Source organism: Schistocerca serialis, chromosome 12 (genome assembly GCF_023864345.2).
Source record: "Schistocerca serialis cubense isolate TAMUIC-IGC-003099 chromosome 12, iqSchSeri2.2, whole genome shotgun sequence".
Classification (NCBI taxonomy): domain Eukaryota; kingdom Metazoa; phylum Arthropoda; class Insecta; order Orthoptera; family Acrididae; genus Schistocerca; species Schistocerca serialis.
Window position 1 is genome coordinate 125,370,108 of NC_064649.1, and position 23,725 is coordinate 125,393,832.

At 45.6% G+C, this 23,725-nt stretch overlaps 1 non-coding gene and 1 pseudogene across 1 annotated transcript; one reads left to right on the plus strand and one right to left on the minus strand.

The window, feature by feature from the left end:
* Positions 1–10,769: 10,769 nt before the first annotated feature.
* Trnar-ucu (transfer RNA arginine (anticodon UCU)) lies at positions 10,770–10,843 on the minus strand. Its single transcript has one exon. It is a non-coding gene; the product is annotated as a tRNA-Arg (tRNA).
* A 10,777-nt stretch (positions 10,844–21,620) lies between these two features.
* Positions 21,621–21,738, plus strand: LOC126428499 (5S ribosomal RNA; annotated as a pseudogene).
* The last annotated feature ends 1,987 nt before the right edge of the window (positions 21,739–23,725 follow it).

Here is a 23,725-nt window from a genome sequence, read left to right on the forward strand (position 1 = left end):
TGCAGCGAGGGGGGGAGAGGGAGAAGCTGGACAGAGTATATAAGGGGTAGTCCGTTCGCGCCACTGTGTTACTTGCGTGTTGCAGTCCACTGCTCGCCAGTTTCCAGCTTTTTTTTTTGTTTTTGTAAGAAGTCTGGAGGGGGTGGAGGGGTGAGGTAAAACCTGTGGTCAGCGACCGTACGGGAGCCGTGGTCCATTTTTTCCTAGTTTTTTTTCGCGGACGGTCTCTTTATTCAGACGTTCCTCTTACTGCAGGGGGCGGACCGAGGGTGTATGAAGGGGTGCGTTGGCCACTTTTTAAAATCAGTCTTGAGAGCCAGCCGCAGTCCGGCTGCACCCCCCCCCCCACCTCATATGCACGCACGCACACGTACGCACCTCCTACGCCGCTTTCAGAACATCTCCATCCCTTCGCCCCCCAGAACTGCTTCATTAATCTAGGGACCACGACCCCCATCCCTATCTTCCCCACAGCATCCACCTCGTCCTCTTCTACTCAAGCATCTGCGGCAGCAGCAGCGATATAAAATTCAACCCCTTTGCGGCTCGCACACACACACACACACACACACACACACACACACACACACAGTCACATCTGCGGCCAGTGGCTCGCGCCGAGACGGCGAGGGTGAGAAAAGGTGTCCCACCCCACACACACATGCACGGGGGAAAGAGCCAGGCAGGAAGTAGGGAGGGATACGGAAATAAAAAGGAGAGCAGCGGGGGTCTGCCCCTCGAGACGGACCGCGGCTAGGTAACACCTTTTCCATGTCGGGGTGTGGCCCGCGAAAATTTCCCTATATCCACCCCCTTACGCCCCCGCCTCAGAAAGAGAGAACAGAGCGCCGGCCTCGGGCTCGGACCGCCACCCCCGCACCCCTCACCGCCACCCCACTTTTTTTCGCCACCCCTTCCCAGAGGAGCGCGCCCTTTTCTCATTCTGGCCCGGCCGGGGTGCGGCATAAAACTCTGGCTTGCGCGCCGGCCGGCCGCTGTTTGCCCAGTGAATATGTCTCGGTTTCCGGCTTAATGAAAGAAGTAATATACGGGGGCGGCGGCCGTGCGTCTGCCGTGAAATAAGGTGGCCCGAGCGGGGATTAAGCCGCCTGCTTAGCCCCCCGGCGGCTAACAGGTTTTCCAGCCGGATTACAATAAAAAGAGCGCACGTCTCTGTCACGGCGACACACACGCACGTCTCTCCCCAGCGTCCGCTACACTCCACGTCTTCTTCTGCCTCCTCTGCACTCTTCCGTCTTTCCTAACACACGTCTCCTTCCTCTGCAAATTCAGGTCTAGCTACTAGAATTAAACCCATTGTACCACGCCATCTTTGTACTCGATAAAAATTTTATTCATTTTTGGAGTGGGCTGAACCTAAAAATTAAACTAAACACCGTCCGAACAGGCTTTGGAAGGCCCAACGGTACCGACCGGCCGCCGTGTCATCCTCACATACAGGCGTCACTGGATGCGGATATGGAGGGGCATGTGGTCAGCTCACCACTCTTCCGGCCGTATATCAGTTTGCGAGACCGGAGCCGCTACTTCTCAATCAAGTAGCTCTCCCCAATTTGCCTCAAAAGGCTGGGTGCACCCCGCTAGCCAACAACGCTCGGCAGACCGGATGGTCACCCATCCAAATGCCAGCCCAGCCCGACAGCGCTTAACTTCGGTGATCTGACGGGCAAGGCTATTGGCGTTTTGAACCTACCGACGTCTAAAGTCAGCTTCGACCAGTGACATAATGAAACTGCGACATTACACGACGGCAGAGATAGAAGACTGACCGAGAAACCGAACCTACCGATAACACACTTTTCCTTTCATCCATGAATTGGGAAAGGTGGCGTACACACCCCAGTGTCGATAACACTCCACCTGCTCTTCTGCCTCTTCCTGTGCAATTTTTGCGTTTTCTCTGTAACTGCAAATTCAAAGGTTGCTGCTATTGGGTTGGGTTGTTGGTCGGGAGGAGGAGACCAGACAGCAAGGTCATCCGTCTCATCGGATTAAGGAAGGACGTGGAAGGAAGTTGCCCGTGTCCTTTCAAAGGAACCGTCCCGGCATTTGCCTGGAGCGATTTAGGGAGATCACGGAAAACCTAACTCAGGATGACCGGACAAGGGTCGTCTTTCCGAATGCGAGTCCGGTTGCTGCTATCACGAAATCGTTGCATCACAGCTTCTTTTTTTTACTCGATCAAGGTTTTATTCAGTTTTACGGTAGTCTAAGCCTTGCACGAATATCAAGAACTTTGATGGAAACCCAGTTCTAAGCAAAGAAGGGAAAGCAGAAAGGTGGAAGGAGTATATAGAGGGTCTATAGAAGGGCGATGTTCTTGAGGACAATATTATGGAAATGGAAGAGGATGTAGATGAAGATGAAATGGGAGATATGATACTGCGGGAAGAATTTGACAGAGCACTGAAAGACCTGAGTCGAAACAAGGCCCCCGGAGTAGACAACATTCCATTAGAACTACTGATAGCCTTGGGAGAGCACTGACAAAACTCTACCATCTGGTGAGCAAGATGTATGAGACAAGCGAAATACCCTCAGACTTCAAGAAGAATATAATAATTCCAATCCCAAAGAACTATCAGTTTAATAAGCCACAGCTGCAAAATATAACGCGAATTCTTTACAGACGAATGGAAAAACTGGTAGAAGCCGACCTCGGGGAAGATCAGTTTGGATTCCGTAGAAATGTTGGTACACCTGAGGCGATACTGACACTACGACTTATCTTATAAAATAGATTAAGGGGCTCCGGAAAGGCTCAAAATCATGAAAAGTTCAATTTTTACTTTTTTGCGTTTTCTGAATCTGCAGACTATTACCTTTTAATAGATATATAATTTATTCAATTCCGAAGACTACAACTATTTTTAAAATTTTTTTGAAATGTGTTCCACATGGGCGTGACCCACTGTGGCGCTGTTAAACTGCTGTCAAATGGTCTTATTATTAACGTCCGTGTTTATCAGGTACATTTTAGTGATGTGAGATAACGTATGTGTTGTGGCTAACCTGTGATGGTTCAATATATATCGCTGGTGTGATTGTCGATTGTTTCATGTTTATTTACTATGTCGTTATCTCGAAAATATTCGTAATTAATTCTGTTTCTTGAGTCTCTGTTTTGTTGAAGTATAATAATGAGTAAAAGTAAAGTTATTAGAAATCCTCTGAAGGCTTTTAAGAAAAGGAGAAATGTTGGAAAGCCAAAGGTATGTGTTATTACTGTAAACAAAGACGATAACCAAGTGAGTGAACCTAACCTCTCAAGTACACCTGCCCATAGCAGTCAAAGTGGGAAAGAAAATACTTCACAGAAGAAGCTTGGTTCAATGAGTGAAAACTATGAATGTTTTATGGGCGAATCGGATGCGAATGAAATATTTGATATGTCGGTTCTCAAATGAATTTTTTCAAACAGTGTAAGATGTATTCATTGTAGTGAAGTTGGTCTGGAACTCTCCATAATAAAGCACGTAGGACTTGCTAGTGAAATACAACTGAAATGTGATAAGTGTTCATACATGACCACCTTTTGGAATAGTGTTGCAGTAACTGCAACTGAAGAAAATGGTAGCAAAATCTACGAACACAACAACGAGCGATGCTTGCTTTAGACAAGGAACGCCTTCGGGCTGCAGACAGGGCTGTAAAGAGTCTAGAAATACAAGCAAGAGTAAACAGGAGGAGGAACAAGAGGAAGCTGGAGGAGGAGTTTGCAGAGGATGAAGATAATCCATCCTACGGACCTGGAATGCACTAAAAAGTTAATCCAATCTTTGTCGCTCGATTCCCAAAACTTTTATTTTCTCATACTAATTACATGTTTTCTAAGGATCTTCCAAACATATTTGTTTCAAACTTTCAGTAAATGTTACACAGTACCTTCTGCATAATTTAACACATCCTTTTTCCAATAAACTGTATATTTTTGAATATATAAATAAAAAATTGCAAAAAAATGTTGTGAATTTTCATTACAATTGAAAAAAAATCATCTTTAATAACTGAACTAAAATTTTGTAAAATCCCTGTGTTAAGTTGTAGCCCATATTCCAATAAATAATCTGTAAAAAGTTCAACTTCCTATCTCAAATACTTTGTGAGGAAAGATGTAATTTATAAGCGTTATTTTAACATTGCAAGTATAGGGCGTTCCGGAGCCCCTTAAGGAAAGGCAAACCTACGTTTCTAGCATTTGTAGACGTAGAGAAAGCTTTTGATCATGTTGACTGGAATACTCTCTTTCAAATTCTAAAGGTGGCAGGGGTAAAATACAGGGAGGGAAAGGCTATTTACAATTTGTTCAGAAACCAGATGGCAGTTATAAGAGTCGAGGGGCATGAAGCAGTGGTTGGGAAGGAAGTGAGACAGGGTTGTAGCCTCTCCCCGATGTTATTCAATATGTGTATTGAGCAAGCAGTAAACGAAATAAAAACTTTGAGGTCCGCCGATGACATTGTAATTCTGTCAGAGACAGCAAAGGACCTGGAAGAGCAGTTGAACATAATGGATAGTGTCTTGACAGGAGGATATAAGATGAACATCAACAAAAGCAAAACGAGAATAATGGAATGTAGTCATATGAAATCGGGTGATGCTGAGGGAATTAGATTAGGAAATGAGACGCTTAAAGTAGTAAATGAGTATTACTATTTGGGGAGCAAAATAACTGATGATTGTCGAAGTAGAGAGGATATAAAATGTAGACTGGCAATGGCAAGGAAAGCATTTCTGAAGAACAGAAATTTGTTAACATCGAGTATAGATTTAAGTGTCAGGAAGCCGTTTCTGAAAGTATTTGCATGGAGTGTAGCGACGTATGGAAGTGAAACGTGAACGATAAATAGTTTAGACAAAAAGAGAGTAAAAGCGTTCGAAATGGGGTTCTATAGAAGAACACTGAAGATTAGATGGGTAGACGGCATAACTAATGAGGAGGTATTGAACAGAATTGGGGAGAAGAGAAATTTGAGGCACAACTTGACTAAAAGAAGGGACCAGTTGGTAGGGCATATTCTGAGGCATCAAGGGATCACCAATTTAGTATTGGAGGGCGGCGTGGCGGGTAAAAATCGCAGAGGGAGACCAAGAGATGAATACACTAAGCAGATTCAGAAGGATGTAAGTTTCAATAGGTACAGGCTGATGAAGAACCTTGCACTGGATAGAGTAGCATGGAGAGCTGCATCAAACCAGTTTCTGTACGGAAGACTATAGCAACATGATCAGCACACCGCTCTCCCGGCCGGATGTCAGTTTACGAGACCCGAGCCGCTACTTCTCAATCAAGTAGCTCCTCGGTTTGCCTCAAAAGGGCTGAGTGCAGCCTGCTTGCCAACAGCGCTCGGCAGACCGGATGGTCACCCATCCAAATGCTAGCCCAGCAAGACAGCGCTTAACTTCGGTGATCTGACGGGAACAGGTGTTACCATTGCGGCAAGGCTGTTGTCGGTTTGAACCTACCGGCGTCTGAAGTCAGCTTCGCCCAGTGATGTAATGAAACTGCGACATTACACGACGGCAGAGAGAGAAGACTGACCGAGAAACTGAACCTACCGATGTTACTTTCCTTCGATCCGTGAATAGGGTAAGGTGGCATACAAATCCCAGTGTCGACAACAAGCCACTTGCTCTTCTGTCCCCTTCCTGCGAAATTTTGAGCCTTCTCTGTAACTTTCGTCTTTTTTCTGCAAATTCAAACTTTGCTGGTACTGAGTCGGGTTCTTGTGGGGGAGATGACCTGACAGCAAGGTCATCCGTCTCATCGGATTAGAGACGGATGGGGAAGGAAGTTGGACCCATTTTCTAAAAATGTCAAGTGACACGCAGTGCTGAAGTGTTTTGGATCTTGTGGACTAGAGAAATGTGTGGCTGTTGAGAAACTAGCCGAACATTGTATTTCAATTATTTTAAGTCCTTTCGCACAAACTTTGTGCTGTCTGGACTGCTCGTGGCATTTCTCAACTGACTAGAGATTCCTTTCGGTGATTTCTTGTGGTTTTCTGTAAGTTCCCTGGGTAATGCTCGACGGTCACTGCCCGTCAGTTTATGAAATCTGCCTGGTCTCGGTTTCACTGTGTTTCTTCCTTCTCGTTTCCATCTCACAAAAATATCACCAACAGTCGACTTTGGAAGCCTTAGAACGGTTCAGATTCGTTAATGAATATGTTAGTCAGATGACTGAATGACTAGTAGACGTTCTAAGTCACTGAGCTCTCCTGACCGACCCACTATGCTGTCACCTTTTCTCTCCTTCCAACACAATACTCCCCACCTCCTTTTTATATTGGTGGGTATGTCTTTGCTGACATCTAGAGGTCAATTCAGCATAGCTTACGGGCGTGAGGGTACTTTTTTGATTTTATGGTTCACTAACGAACATGGCAATGCATCGCAGGTGCTAAATATATATCAGAATTAGGTAGATATCCTTATCTCCCCCTCCCCCCCTCTGTTTGTCCGTCATGACCCCGCCTTCTGCGACGTCCTCCATCCACCCCGTCCCCCACTCTCTCCTCCTGAACTCTCGTCTCAGTCTCATCCTGAACTCCCCTCTCTATGCCCTTCTAAACTCCCTTCTATGTTCCCCCTTAATTCCATTACCTTCTCCTAAAGTCCCTTTCTATATCCTTGTCTCCCACCCATCTCTCTCTCTCTCTCTCTCTCTCTCTCTCTCTCTCTATATATATATATATATATATATATATATATATATATATATATAGAGAGAGAGAGAGAGAGAGATAGAGAGAGAGAGACACACAGATATATATATATATATATATATATATATATATATATATATATATCTATTCTATCTCTATCTCTCTCTCTCTCCCCTCCCCCTCCCTTCCTCACCCCCGTCCAGCTCCTCCTCCCCTCTCTCTGTCCATCTGCTCCTTCCCCCTCTCCAACCATCTTCTCGCTCCATCCCCTCCCCCCCCCCCTCTCTCTCTGACCACGAGCTTCGTTAAGGTTACTGCAAATTCAGATTCCCTAACACTATTCTAATAACAAGCCAACATGCCATGAAAACAACCTTTTTCCTTTTTCTGTGAAAACCATATGTATGAGAGAAACAGTTCCTCTAATGATTTAAATAACCCACTATCGTAATTAAAAGTGCCTGCGAGAAAGAATACGATATTGCACATATTCGCACATTCTCGCAGTCTGTTTCAACAGAAAACCTGTACAGCATTGTTTTGAAAAATTTTAGTCTTTATGAATATTTATGGAGTATCCTGTAACAATTTCAAGGTTATCGGTCAAGAACTTTTCGAGATTTTATTAACAATTCCTCTTTATGTATTACATATATATTTACATATTGTATATGTGCACTGAAAACCCAAAGAAACTGCTGCACCTGCCTAATATCATGTAGGGCCCAGCCGGCCGGTGTGGCCGTGCGGTTAAAGGCGCTTCAGTCTGGAACCGCGTGACCGCTGCGGTCGCAGGTTCGAATCCTGCCTCGGGCATGGATGTGTGTGATGTCCTTAGGTTAGTTAGGTTTAATTAGTTCTGACTGATGACCTCAGAAGTTAAGTCGCATAGTGCTCAGAGCCATTTGAACCATGTAGGGCCCCTGCGAGCACGCACAAGTGCCGCAACACGACGTGGCATGGACACGACTAATGTCTCAAGTAGTGCTGGAGGGAACTGACACCATGAATCCTGCAAGGCTGTCCATAACGCAGAAAGAGTACGGTGGCGTGTAGATCTCTTCTGAACAATACGTTGCAAGGCATCCCAGATATGCTCAATAATGTTCATAATGTTCCAGGAACCACTCTGTAGCAATTCTGGACGTTTGAGGTGCCGTAGTATCCTGCTGGAATTTCTCTAATCCGTCGGAATGCATGATGGACACGAATGGATGCAGGTGATCAGACACAATGCTTACGAACGTGTCACCTGTCAGAGTCGTGTCTAGACGTATCAGGAGTCCCATATCACTCCAACTGCACACGCACCACACTATTACAGAGCCTGCAACACCTTGAACAGTCCCCTGCTGACATGCAGAGTCCATGGATTCAAGAGGTTGTCTCCGTATCCGTACACGTCCATCCGGTCGATACGATTTGAAATGGCTCGTCCGAGCAGGCAACATCTTTCCAGTCATCAACAGTCCAATGTCGGTGCTGACGGTCCCAGGCGAGGCGTAAAGCTTTTTGTCGGACAATCATCAAGGGTACACGAGTGGTACTTCGAAAGCCCATATCGATGACGTTTCGTTGAATGGTTAATACATTGACACTGGTTGATGGCCCGACATTGAAATTTGCAGCAGTTTGGGGAAGGGTTGCACTTCTGGCACGTTGAACGATTCTTTTCAGTCGTGGATGGTTCCGTTGTTACAGGAGCTTTTTCCTGCCAAGGCGATGTGAGAAATTTGATGTTTTACCGGATTCCTGCTATTCATGGTACTCTCGTGAAATGGTGGTACGGGAAAATCCCCACTTCATCGCTACCTAGGAGATGCTGTGTCTCATCGCTCGTGCGCCGACGATAACACCACGTTCAGACTCACTTAAATCTTGATAACCTGCCACTGTAGCAGCAGTAAGCGATCTAACAACTGCACCAGACGCTTTTTGTCTTATACAGGCGTTGCCGACCGCAGCGCCGTATTCTGCCTTTTCACATACCGTTTATCTGTTGAAAAAATTGCTCTGAGCACTATGGGACTTAGCATCTGAGGTCATCAGTCCTCTAGAACTTAGAACTACTTCAACCCAACTAACCTAAGGACATCACACACATCCATGTCCGAGGCAGCATTTGAACCTGAGGCCGTAGCAGCAGCGCGGTTCCGGACTGAAGCGCCTAGAACCGCTCGGCCACGGCGGCCGGCTGTATCTTTGTACTTGAATACGCGTGGCTATACCACTTTCCTCGGCGTTTCAGTGTATTTAAAACCATGTAGCCTGTGTCTGTCCGAATACGCTTTTGAGTATGATGGAAAAATTTTTAAATAAATCGGTCAAGTACTTTTTGAGATTTTTGGTAACAACCTTGCCACTTCAAATATTATATTTACATATCTATATTCGATATATGTTAGAAAAATATGCAGCCTATGTCCGAATGAATTTTTGTTAATCGTGTAAAAATTTGAAGTAAATTGATCACCTTGCGGGATTTTTCGTAACAACGGTACACGACGACTTGTCTTCATATAGCAGTACAGATGAGGCAGTGGAAAGTACCCTCTATCACGCACTAGGCGGAGATGTAGATGCAGATCCGACCAGTAGAGAGAAGCCGTCAGCCGGTATGTGCCGCGCCAGCAGCAACAACAGACGTAGGGCAGGAACCGCTCCGCTGTCAGCCCCCCGCCCCCCCTACACTGCTATTGTCTATGTATCTTACTTAATGGCTTCCACAGCGCCGTGAAAGCCCCGCGTTTACCGTAACCATCGGAACCTCTCTCCCTGTCTCCCACCCCCTCCGCCGGCGCTCCGAAATAATAATGTTTGCCCCGTTATTAATCAATGCCCGTACCGCCGCCGCCGACAAGTCGAGTCAATACTCCAGATCCGCGCGTGCTTAAGGAAGGACGGAAGGAAGGGAGGGAGGGGGGAGTGGGGGAGTGAGGGGGAGGTGTACCGGCGCAGCACTCGTGCAACACGGCGGCGCCCAGCCGTTCAGTGCGTATCGCGGCAGGCTGGAGCAAACCACAACGCCAGTGCCGGTATTCAGGGAGGGTGTCGTAAGGCCTAAAACTGCTTTTATTCCGCGATATCGGAACGAAGTCTTCGACGATTGACACTACGCATAACAGTCGTAATTTTCTTATATGGGTAGTGGTTTATCCTTTTTATACGACGGCCTTTCACTAAGCAAGCAGGTTGGTTTTATTCCGGATTCCAATACACCATATTATTCCGCACTGTTTTGGCTATAAAGCCTATTTTTCAACGTAACCTCTCGAGTGAGGCTGGCTTACGCCACCTTACTCGGAGGCCCTACATACCCCCGTGGTACCTTCTCTGCTGGGCGACGTCACACCGACACCTTATAACACTTCTGTCTGCTGCTACTACTACGCCATAACCTCAAAGCTGAAGGCAGTTCGTATAATTAAATTATTCTTGTTACAGCAATTATGGGCGACGTCACACCGACACCTTATAACACTTCTGTCTGCTGCTACTACTACACCATAACCTCAAAGCTGAAGGCAGTTCGTATAATTAAATTATTCTTGTTACAGCAATTATGGGCGACGTCACAGCCGACACCTTATAACACTTCTGTCTGCTGCTGCTACTACAACACCATAACCTCAAAGCTGAAGGCAGTTCGTATAATTAAATTATTCTTGTTACAGCAATTATGGGCGACGTCACAGCCGACACCTTATAACACTTCTGTCTGCTGCTGCTGCTACTACTACACCATAACCTCAAAGCTGAAGGCAGTTCGTATAATTAAATTATTCTTGTTACAGCAATTATGGTAGAAAGCAACAGAGCAGTGTTACCCTCTGAGAGGAATTTTGTTATGCTGACCGCGTTGTACCTAACGGGGGTGGCTTATCGGAAATGAAAGTCAGAATTACGTAAATATTTAAACAGTAACAACCAATATTTTACCTATCTACACTGTTCAAAGAATAAGGAAAACGGTCGCCAGCTTAATTAGGTAAGAGAATGATTGACATTCTTACAATGAAATGAACACCCTTAGCTGCTTACAGGGGTTGACATACGTCAACGGGGACAGATGAAAATGTGTGCCCCGACCGGGACTCGAACCCGGGATCTCCTGCTTAGATGGCAGACGCTCTATCCATCTGAGCCACCGAGGACACAGAGGATAGCGCGACTGCAGGGATTTATCTCTGTGTCCTCGGTGGCTCAGATGGATAGAGCGTCTGCCATGTAAGCAGGAGATCCAGGGTTCGAGTCCCGGTCGGGGCACACATCTTCATCTGACCCCGTTAACGTATGTCAAAGCCTGTAAACAGCTAAGGGTGTTCATTTCATTGTAATTTCATTCTAACGAGCTGCTTGGTCAACGGCGGTATCTGTTCTTTCGGACATCTCCGAAAGAACAGGTACCATCTTAGTAAATATATATTGACATTCTTGTTCAAGAAAATAAGTATGAGTAACTTTAACGGGCAAACACAACCTATACTTTGCCACGCGCGAGTGCAATGAGCTCTGACATCTGCATATGTTCACGGTAACATTGGAGCTGACAGAGCAGAACTAACTATCTGCATAAATATAACAGATAACAATACACACTATTACTTTCAGCGCTTATTCGAACTGAATGGTCTTTATAACATTACTATTGATATTCACTGTAGAATCATAAATTGGACATAGGTTCAGTATTACTTTTCAAACATTTTCCTAACTGACGTAAAATTGTAAATGTATTTCACTGCAAAATTATAATCTGGTCATAGGTTAAGTCTCTCTCAGCTAAATACCTTTTTATTTAGAATGAAAATTTAAGGCCGGCCGACGTGGCCGAGCGGTTCTAGGCGCTGCAGTCTGGAACCGCGAGACCGCTACGGTCGCAGGTTCGAATCCTGCCTCGGGCATGGATGTGTGTGATGTCCGCAGGTTAGTTCGGTTTACTTAGTTCTAAGTTATAGGGGACTAATGACCTCAGAAGTTGAGTCCCATAGTGCTCAGAGCCATTTGAACACATCTTTATTCCTCGAAACAAATGTACAGTTTTCTCTTTAAAACAACGAATATCTATTCACGGCTGAGAGCCCAAGTAACTTCTCCCAGTAAGTTCAAATACTTCCTTCTAGAACACCAGAATTTAGAGAAACGGCTGAAAGCCTTACTTAAGTAAAATTCAATATCTTCTCGGTTGAAGGCCGAAGTAATATTTCAGATGAGCTAAGGAAATTATTTAGAAGCCAAGCACTTACAAATTTCGGCTAAAGGCCATATTAAGGAAAATTCAAATTAATTCTTGGGCTGAAAGCCCAATAAATTTTTTTTTTAACGTAATAAAAGAGAGGCTTTAAGGATAAACTTTTACACAGTACAACAAAAAAACATCTTAAGAAAACTTTATCTTGTCTGCTGAAGGCCCAAACAATTACTCAAAATAATCAAAGACAACTTGAAGATAAACATTTACAGAACACAGATGAAGGCCGTTTCAAGAATTCAAGATAAGGCTTACAGACAAGGATTTACATATTAAAGCCAGAGATTCCGAAACAAACGCGGCTGAAGGCCTAAATACAGAGCAATAACAATTTTAAATGAAACACGACTGAAGGCGCTGTCTTAAATTTGTTATGAAGTTCGGATGAAGGCCATATACTAAACATAAAACAGACAATATTAATACACGGCTGAAGGCCTGGCACAGCACCTGTGACCAAATAATATGACAGTCACAAACAACAAACAGTGGTGCTCAGAAGTGCTCCAAGGGTCGGTCTGGGGTGGAGACTCTAACGACACTTTAGGTGAGACAGGCAGCCAAGCGTAACACTCCCCGACTGAACTCAGGTCCGTCCCCGACTGCATTACTGCTGCATGCCGACTGCCCTCTCGACAGACGACGACCCGGAAATGCTATCGGTCGCTCCGAAGATGGTACGAGAGTCCACTTATCGATAAGCGCTGCTGCTGCCACTCACAGGCAGGTAAGGCAGGAAGTTAGTGATGCCAGTAAATGGGTTAAGAAACGAGGCGGCAGTACCGTCAGAGAAGATGACAAACAGACGTCCAGCTGAGCAGGGAGGTATTTGATTGCTATCCGTCTATCGCCTCGAATGAGAGTGTCCGCACGTTCCAGCATCGCAGGAGTCGCAGTCGTGTGCGGCACACCGGCCCGCCTGAGATCGGACAAGTTTGCGCAATCTTGTTGCGACGGTGACAGATGACTCGCCCAACGACTCACCGTGCTTTTGTTTACTGCCCGGTGTCCATAGACAAAGTGCCTATGAATATCTGCGATGCTCTAGCTTTCCCTCTAAAGAAAGTGACAGCGCTCTGCTTGGAAGGCACCACCGTCACAGACACCACCTTGAAGACCCCCGAATAACGCTGCCACCTGTGCGAACTTCATAAAATTACAGCGGTGTGAAGCGGGAATATTCCACGATGTCGCACAACAAATTTCCCATGCTTTCAACAGAAACTGGCCGAGAAGAACAATGTGTTGCATTATTTATTGTACGTCCACCCGTATAAAGAGACAAGAGAACCCAACAATGCAATTTAGAAAGAGACTAGAGAACCCAAAGATGCAGTTCCTAAATATCTGTGGCACCTCGGTGTAAGTCCTAACCTAGGGTATGCCTGGAAATTGTCTGAGAACGCACATTACGGCCCCCGTTTCGACTTCGCCCCCTTTGCAGGTATGGAACTCGAAATTGTAATCTATACGTACTGCTGTATAAAGGCAAGTTGATACCAAAAATATCGGAAAGTTCTTGACCAATTTACTTCAAATTTCTACACGATAGTTTAATAAACGTTCGAACGGACATAGGTTACAAAGTTTTTTAACACATAGATATAATCGAGATATACAGGGTAGTCCATTGATCGTGGCAGGGCCAAATATCTCACGAAATAAGCGTCAAACGAAAAAACTACAAAGAACGAAACTCGTCTAGCTTGAAGGGGGAAACCAGTTGGTGCTATGGTTGGCCCGCTAGATGGTGCTCCCATAGGTCAAACGGACATCAACTGCGTTTTTTAAAATAGAACCCCCAATTTTATTACATATTGTAGTAGTCTACGTAAAGAAATATGAATGTTTTAGTTGGACCACTTTCTTCGCTTTGTGATAGATGGCGCTGTAATAGTCACAAACATATTGCTCACAATTTTAAACGAAAAGTTGGTAACAGGTAGCTTTTTTTAAATTAAAATACAGAACGTAGGTACGTTTGAAATTTTATTTCGGTTGTTCCATTGTGATACATGTACCTTTGTGAACTTATCATTTCTGAGAACGCATGCTGTTACAGCGTGATTACCTGTAAATACCACATTAACGCAATAAATGCTGAAAATGATGTCCGTCAACCTCAATGCATTTGGCAATACGTGTAACGACATTCCTCTCAACAGCGAGTAGTTCGCCTTCCTTAATGTTCACACATGCATTGACAGTGCGCTGACGCATGTTGTCAGCCGTTGTCGGTGGATCACGATAGCAAATAGGCTTCAACTTTCCTCACAGAAAGAAATCAGAGGACGTCAGATCGAGTGAACGTGCTACGACGACCAATCCACCTGTCATGAAATATGCTATTCAATACCGCTTCAACCGCATGCGAGATTTGTGTCGGAAATCCATCATGTTGCAAGTACATCGCCATTCTGTCACGCAGTGAAACATCTTGTAGTAACATCGGTAGAACATTACGTAGGAAATCAGCATACGTTGAACCATTTAGATTGTCGTCGATAAAATGGGGGCCAATTATCCTTCCTCGCATAATGCCGCACCATACATTAACATACATTAAGGTCGCTGATGTTCCACTTGTCGCAGCCATCGTGGATTTTCCGTTGCCTAATAGTGCATATTATGCCGGTTTACGTTACCGCTCTTGGTGAATGACACTTCTTCGCTAAACAGAACGCGTGCAAAAAAATCTGTCATAGTCCTGTAATTTCTCTTGTGCCCAATGGCAGTACTGTACACGACGTTCAGAGTCACCATGCAATTACTGGTGCATAGAAATATGGTACGGATGCAATCGATGTTGATGTAGCATTCTCAACACCGACGTTTTTGAGATTCCCGATTCTCACGCAATTTGTCTGCTACTGATGTGCGGATTAGCCGCGACAGCAGCTAAAACACCAACATGGGCATCATCATTTGTTGCATACTTTTCTAGCTCTTCCCTGCCCCCCCCCCCCACCCAAATCCCTTGCATGATTCCAGATGCAAATACGCGGATATATATCAAACCTCTCTTCAACCAAAAATGGAACAGTGGAATGACATATGCTCCGCTACTGCTCTCAATAATAAATTCCACGCAATCAAGAAGACTACTGTTTCAGCTCCCCTCATAAGCAGTGCACTGTCTTATGCCGTCGTCACATCGATCATATTAGGCTCACCCATTGTATTCTCTTGCGTAACAACCACCCACATACTGTGGTTGTGGAGCCAGACTGGCGGTATCCCGTATATTGGTGAACTGTCCCCTTCTTCTGGCCCTTCGTACAAAGTATAGCCTTCCAGATTCCTTTCTGGCATCGTTACGCCGCGAGAAGTTGAAAAATCACTTGCAGATTCCTTGTCTTTGATATTGCCAGAGGATTAAAGGATGGGTGATCTGCACTTTAGTTTCCTACACGAAAATGGTTTTTATTATCAGTTACAAAACTTTGCTTTGCTGCTGGAGCGGGGGCAGGATGATGGAGGTTGGGGCCGCACCTCGTGTTTTCTAGGTCTAGGACTCATGACTATTCTCAGCATGGACCGCTCTTTTATCCTTCCAGTTTTTAGATTTGGCCTACCCTTTAATGCCTCCTACTACGTGTTTTTTAACTCCCTCGCTTTGTAGTTTGACCCCCCCCCCTCCCCCCTGACTGGTTCCGCCCACTTTTAGCGCACCCTCTGTCTTACGAAAGTGGCTTTTGAGTCCCTAAACTCCCCACTCAGTCAATCAGTCGATCAATCAATCAATCGCCGTCTCTCTCTCTCTCTCTCTCTCTCTCTCTCTCTCTCTCTCTCTCTCTCTCTCCCGTCTCTTTCTTCAGCAATGGTTTTCTTCCTTAATGGATTGTACCCCTGTTCCTCTCCATCGAAGTATTGTACCAGATAATTATTAGCACATTTCGTGATCACCCCCGGCGCGACGTGAGTGCCGAATGCAGAGAAACACCCTCACACGTACCTTCTGCGGGTGACACGGATGCGGCTTTGCGGCTGAGCGCCTTGCCTGTAGGCAGCCCCGCATCGCACAGAGCGCCTTCAGACTCTGCTGCCTGGCGCATCGCTGCGGGCCTTATGAGAGACGGGGAACGCGCCACACACTGCTCTCGGCTCTTAACGAAGCGGCATCTCGCCGTAATGAAAGACAAACACGCCGCCTGCAAGAAACACACGGCGCACCGGGTTTTCCAGCCGCTCTGACAGAATACGTAGAATACCCTCCACCCCCGTCACGAGCTGCCATATCGGCTAGCTTCACACACACCCTGCTCTTCTCTTCATAGAGTCGTCACCTGGTGACGCTCATAAAGATTACTCTGAGGCACCGTCCTCTAGTCTCAGCCACGGGAATGATACTCTTGTACACTGACACAAAAAAACTGGAGAACCCAGAAGCGGAAGAGGGTACGAAATTAAACTCACGGTTGGAGAGAGCAAGATACTACTGTATATTTCAGTGATTACAAAATCGAATCAAATGTAGAAAGAACTCGTATCAGCGAGACGTTGTGTCCCCTCTGGCCTGGATTAAGGTGAGGTAGGTGTCATAAAGATGATGTATCTTCTCCTGACACATGCCGGCCCACAAACATTGTAACTCGTTGTCGATATCTTAGATTCTGGAACTGCGACAGAATTAGTAACCGAGTTGATCCCTCATGTACTATCGCGCACAAATCTGGGAATCTTGCTGGCCGTGGGGTCCATCAACATAACACACAGTTCATGGAGACACTGCCATGTGTGGACGAGCGTTGTCCTGTTGAAAAATGGCACCACGATATTGTCACGGTATATGTAACACATGACGACTTAGGATGCCCATGATGTACCGTTTTGCCGTCGGACTTCCCTCACTACCAGCTGCTAGCTATTATGTGGTGACTCCTCATACCATGACGCCAGGAGTAAAATCGCTGTACCTTTCCAAAGTACGCTTATAACGATATGCCTGGTGCACATTATGGCGATCCTACTTTATGGTTGTCACAAGTAGGACTGGTTGGTTGGTTGTTTTGGGGAAGGAGACCAGACAGCGAGGTTATCGGTCTCGTCGGATTAGGGAAGGACGGAGAAGGAAGTCGGCCGCGCCCTTTCAAAGGAACCATCCCGGCATTTGCCTGGAGCGATTTAGAGAAATCGCGGAAAACTTAATCAGGATGGCCGGACGCGGGATTGAACCGTCGTCCTCCCGAATGCGAGTCCAGTGTCTAACCGCTGCGCCACTTCGCTCGGTGAGAAGTAGGACTGTAGATATTTTTAGAAATATCGGGAACTAAATCGAAACTGTCGTTATCGGCTCTCGATGCATCGGTAAAATGTATCGATATATCGACGGAAGAAAAAATGACGTACTGGCCCATAGAAACATCGGCTTCACATTGTAAATATACTGCCTGTTTCAGAGCTGTACATTTAAGTGTTGATTTATTATTAGCTAATCTGGACATCAGCAGACTAGCAGTATCCCCTTTGGAGCAAGAAATAAAACCATGCACCTTTGCACTTAGCGATAACCACTTTTCTAACTACGGTAACTGCATGTAAGTGGCGCAATGAAAAGTGTCGTTTGATTGCGTCACATATCGGATTCGTCTGCAACACTTCATGTCGACTTCCCTCTTTTTCCATTTCTAGCAGTTGTAGTGTCGAAATTGCGTCGTGAAGATAAACTTTGCAGTTTCTGCTGGTAACGCCAAGTTCCGGACACGTCAGCATTTCCTCTCGCATGTCTCCTCCGCCCACCGCAAAGAACAATCTTGTCATTCAGAGTTTTGATCATTTTCAGCTACTGTTTTTGAAGAATACCGATGCGAAGAAATAGCACTCTAGTTGCGTTAAAATTGGTTTCTCAACGCAACTGATGTGTTAATTCTTCAAATTGGAAATATTGGTATTTCAGTCACACCGCGATCCCCAGTGCAGTCGGACTACTATTTTTGTGCCACCGTTACTTGCTTCGCACAGTCAAAGAGAAAGACTGGACGTGATGAAAGCTCCTTCACACAGTGAAAGTAAAATAATGTACTATAATTTCAAAATAAGAACTTCAAGAATGTTCCTTAAATTATGAAAAAATACAATATAAAATATCCTCAGCAGGCCCCAGCTCTTCCTGCTGGAGTGGGTAAAATCTAGATTCTCCATCGCCTCCTTCCATCTACTCCTACGTTCCTCATTCATGGCGTTGATCAGTTGGTCTGCAGTCTCCTCCTCCCCAGTCTTCTCATATTCCTCCAGTAGTGTTTCACACTCTTTCGTCCAGCAGGGGGTGTATTCCTTTCTCGATCCTCGTGGAATTGCATTTAGGGCCGCTTTTTGTACTAAGTTTACTAATCTTTTGTAGTTCTCAGGTTTTGGTGGTATCCGATTTATCGTTTTCTCTACATAGGATCGGTATTTATTCCAGTCAGCTTTCCTTAGGTTCCACCGGGGGATTGGGGGGCTTTTTATGACTGGGATTGATAGTTCGATCTCCACTATTACTGGATTGTGCTGGCCTCGAGGACCCTTCTTATAGCTCGCACGGGGTTACCTGTTGCTCCACGTGTGACGAAGGTCAGGTCAGGTGTTGACGTTGTGCCGCACGCCTTTGAATTGATGGTCGCTGTGTCCTTGGGGTCGAAAAGTTGGTGTAGGTCCCGGTTGTCTGCCCAGTCACTTAGTCCAGTCCCTTCAGCTGTGGATCTCGGGTATCCCCCACCTGGTGTGCTGAGAGTTAAAATCACCAGCGTAAACTGCTGGGTGGTTAGCCTCGGGTAGGATACCTGTGGGCCATTTCTGTGATGGAGGTTTGTACACATTATACAGTGTCTTCTCTCCCAGTTTTATGCCTATCGCATGCTCTGCTGGTACCACTTTGGTGTCCAAATTCCTTAGGAGTTCTTTCTTCACTAGGGTGGCTATGCCATGTTTGTCGTGTCCAGTGTAGCTCACAGCTGTAAATCCTGGTACTTTGAGTCGGTTGATGGTTTCATCTGTGAGGTGGGTCTCTTGCAGGAGTACGACACTTACTCGTTCTCTCGTTAAAATCTTTCTGAGGATTTCTCCCTTGGTCCTCGTGTAGCCTTCTATGTTGAACTGGCATACGTTCAGCTTCTTCATGCTAAGACTCTGCTCTATTTAGGCCGACTCTTGGAACCAGCGCATCTGAGATTGCAGCTGTCCTGAAACAGACCTCCAAAATCCAGCTAAAAACAGCCGAAAAGAGAGAAATTTCCCAAGAGCTAAGCAGTTTATTGCTTAATAACCCAACCAACATGGGCATTGTAAAAGAAGTGGAGACAGAAGAGATATCCCAGGCCTTGAAGCTAATGAAGACAGGAAAAGCAGCCGGACCTGACAACATCCTACCAGAATTCTTAAAGGAATTGGGAACTTTAGGAAGAAGGTGGCTGGCCAAACTTTGTACGGAATGCATAAGCACGGGGGTTGTGCCTAAGGAATGGAAAGAAGCAAAAGTCATCGCAGTGCTGAAACCCGGAAAGACTGGAGATAATCCTAGGAATTACAGACCAATATCCCTGCTATGTACCTCCTATAAATTATTCGAGTTAATCTAAACTCCATACATCGAAGCCAACCTCCCAACTTACCAAGCGGATTTCCGACCAGGTACGAACTGCTGCGATCAAGTGCTGTCCCTCACAACCTATACTGAGAAAGGCTTCCAGAACAAGATGAAAACTGGCTTGGTCCTCATAGACCTCACATCAGCTTACGACACAGTATGGATTGAAGGGTTACTGCTTAAGCTAACTAGAATCATAAATTGCAAGCAGACTTACAAACTACTCAAGAACATACTAACGAACAGGAAAATGAAGGTCTCCCTCCATGGCACGAACAGTAAGAGCATGGTTCTGAATAATGGTCTGCCACAGGGTTCGGCACCAGCACCCGCTCTCTTCAATCTATATATAGCTGACTTGCCAGAAACTAAATCACGCAAATTTGCATATGCAGATGACCTGGCCATCGCATATCAGCGTAAAAACTACAACGATCTCGATGAAACACTGAACGCAGACCTTGAAGTCCTGAACACCTATTACTCCAAGTGGCACCTACTTCCCAACCCAACAAAACAACCAGCACTATAATGCACCTCAACAACAGAGAGACACACAGAAAATTACAGATCTTTTCGAATGGCCAAAGCATAAGACATGAGGATAAGCCTAAATATTTGGGAGTGAAACTAGACCGGACCCTAACGTACAGCTCACACCTCGAAGACACAAAGCAAAAACTAAAATCCCGCAATGTTATCCTTTCAAAACTGGCTGGAACAACATGGGGATGTGGAGCGAGCACTTTGCGGACTTCAGCACTAGCCCTTGTCTACAGTGTAGCTAAATATTGTTCACCAGTCTGGAGGAGAAGTGCACACGTATCTAAAGTGGATGTCCAGCTGAGGGAGACAATGCGAATAATCTCGGGAACACTCAGGGCCACCCCCTGTACATGGCTTCCTGTACTGGCGAACATAGAGCCTCCAGAAATCAGGCGATCACAGCTAGCCCTAAAAACCTACAGGAAAATTATAGACAACCCGGACCTCCCTATCCACCAAGATCTGACACCGACAAACAGGCTTAAATCCAGATCACCTTTTTGGAAAATCGGTGAAGAACTACAAGCCTTTGAGCCGAGAACGGCCTGGAACGAAGTATGGTCGGCAAGTGAATTTAAGAACAAAAATTTAGTACACGATCCGAACAAGAAGATTGATGGCTTCAACCTACCAAGAAGAGTGTGGACAGCTCTAAACCGGGTCAGAACGAGTGTTGGGAGATGTAAACACCTGATGAACAAGTGGGGCCTGGCAGGCAGCGCTGTATGTGAGTGTGGTGAAATACAGACAACGGACCATCTACTCGTGTGCAAAGTGTATGGCTATGGTGGTGAACTCATGGACATACATAGACTCAGCGACTCAGACATAGAGTGGCTCAAAAACATATCTAATATAGTGTAGAATTATATTGTTTTCTTTTTCAGTATATAGTGATAAGAATATTGTAAATTACGCATCTGTGATGCCGAACGAGTAAATAAATAAATAACAATATAAAATAAAAATAAAGGCACTTGATATTGCTATTTTCATATCGGTGGGAAGATGTCACCGATATATATCGATATTTCTTGGAAAAATACCGATTTGTCGACAGATTGGTATTTTATCAACCGCACTTGTCAGGAGTGTATTACCGGAACCTTGATGACGACTATGTCTGCCCTCACGTTCCCATGCAGTCCAACATCCGAATGCGCCACAAGTCTGAGTATTGCACGATTCGACCAGCCGGCCAAATGGAGACTCAGACAGAAACTCTTTACAAACTGTCAGGGGCTGATAAGTCTATCTCACACGAATCCCTGGCATCTCAGTTTTCACCCACTTTGTGACGCCATTCACGTCATTTTTGTACCCAAGAACGCCCAGTAACAGAACTAAACGTGAGAAATACCAACGGCCTGTTGCTGCTTTCCTAATTCTAACAGAAAACTGCAACGCTAACCCTTATCGTTTCACTACATGGCGCATACGTGTAGGAAACTACATAGACGTCCGATGCCTATGTTCTTGGTGCTTAACTTTTTTTGTTAGGCGGTGTTATTGTATCACCAAACCTATTTATTGAACATACTGTAATTCCAGAAGGTGTTTGTTGCGCTTGGGCAACGGCCTTGCCGCAGTGGATACACCGGTTTCCGTCAGATCACCGAAGTTAAGCGATGTCGGGCGTGGCCAGCACTTGGAAGGGTGACCGTCCGGGCCGCCATGCGCTGTTGCCATTTTTCGGGGTGCACTCAGCCTCGTGATACCAATTGAGGAGCTACTCGGCCGAATAGTAGCGGCTTCTGTCAAAGAAAACCATCATAACGACCGGGAGAGCGGTGTACTGACCACATGCCCCTTCTATCCGCCTCCTCAGCTGAGGATGACACGGCGGTCGGATGGTCCCGATGGGCCACCTGTGGCCTGAAGACGGAGTGCTTTTTGTTGCGCTTACATACTTCTGTTATCGCGTCACGTGTCTGCAGAGCCACCAGACATCCAATGTCGCGGTGGGCAGTGGTTATTATGTTCTGGCTTATATGTGTACGCCCTAATTGCGTTCTCCCACTCTTTATGTCCATCCCCCTCCCCCCCACCCCCACCACCACCGCAGTCCATCTACTCTTCACCCTGTCTCTGACCTTGAGGGCTGTTCCCTGTTGCTGCCAACGAAGGCTTGATTGTGAACCCACTTAAAATGAATGGCTAAATCTGTTGGGATCATTGGTATATGCGATATGTGAATGACGTCTGCAGTTGTTGGATCTATGAAGACTGTAGCTTCACTAATAGTAGTTCGCATAATTTTAACATGCGAACTGGTAGCATTACGAAGTTTGATACGATTGATATTCTGTAGTAGTATTCTAATTATCAGTCTTTGTTTCTGATAAAATCGACTGCGAGAAAAAAAAAAAACAGCAGATAGTTCTGAATACAATTTTTGGATGTAGAAGGGGGAAGAATATATATATATGGGAGAAATAGTTTGCCTGGTTAAATGCTCCGCTATTACAGCTTCTTTTCTCAGTGCAGCACAGCATTTTCTTTCTCACAGTCGATTGTAATGAAAAAACATGTACAATATCTCACAAAATAAGCATCAAGCGTCAAAACTACATAGAACGAAACTCGTCTAGCTTGAAGGGGGAAACCAGATGGCGCTATGGTTGGCCCGCTAGATGGTGCTGCCATAGGTCAATATAGGAACCCCCATTTTTATTACATATTCGAGTAGTACGTTAAGAAATATGAATGTTTTAGTTGGACCACTTTTTTCGCTTTGTGATAGATTGTGCTGTAATAGTCGTAAGCGTGTAAGTACGTGGTATCACGTAACATTCCGCCAGTGCGGACGGTATTTGATTCGTGATACATTACCCGCGTTAAAATGGACCGTTCACCAACTGCGGAAAAGGTCGATATCGTGTTGATGTATGGCTATTGTGATCAAAATGCCCAACGGGCGTGTGCTATGTATGCTGCGCGGTATCCTGGACGACATCATCCAAGTGTCCGGACCGTTCGCCAGATAGTTACGTTATTTAAGGACACAGGAAGTGTTCAGCCACATGTGAAACGTCAACCACGTTCCTGCGTACTCAACCCGGAGGCGAAGTCCAGAATCGTTTAGGTTCGCAACAGTACAGTGCCTAACTGTTCTAACTATGAACTCTCCTGAGAGCAAAGACAGCAAGTCCGTCTGTACCAACAAAGCTGAGCGACCGTCACACATGGGCGCTGAAAAACGGAAGACCACGTCTCTCCACCGCTGACCTCCCAGCAAGGCACGGCTCCCCACCTGAAAACAAATCATATTCCCGAAACCACGGAATATTCTCCCTCTTTACAGATTCTTCAGAATGCCGACGAACCTTTTTTTGGTATTTTGTCGGCCAGCGCGGAAAGTTTGCGAGGAAAAACCTATACTCGTACAATGGTACGCTTCTGAGTAAAAATCCTTGGAAATAACCCAGACTGCATGGTTTCCGAGGTGACGCTTCCTCGTTCCTCTCAGCTGCGTCCAAGATTTTCGTTGTTTCCGAAGTATAATCCTTCCCAGCTGGCTACACGACCGGCTGGTCGCGACTCTATTGTGCTCCAGCACTCATGTGCTACGACGTCCGTCTTGCTACTTCCTGTGTTTAAGCAGGACCAACACACCTGTGTGGGCCTTCCACCCAGGGCTTGAGTTCTGCCTCCTGTTTCTTTTCCACTGTCGCT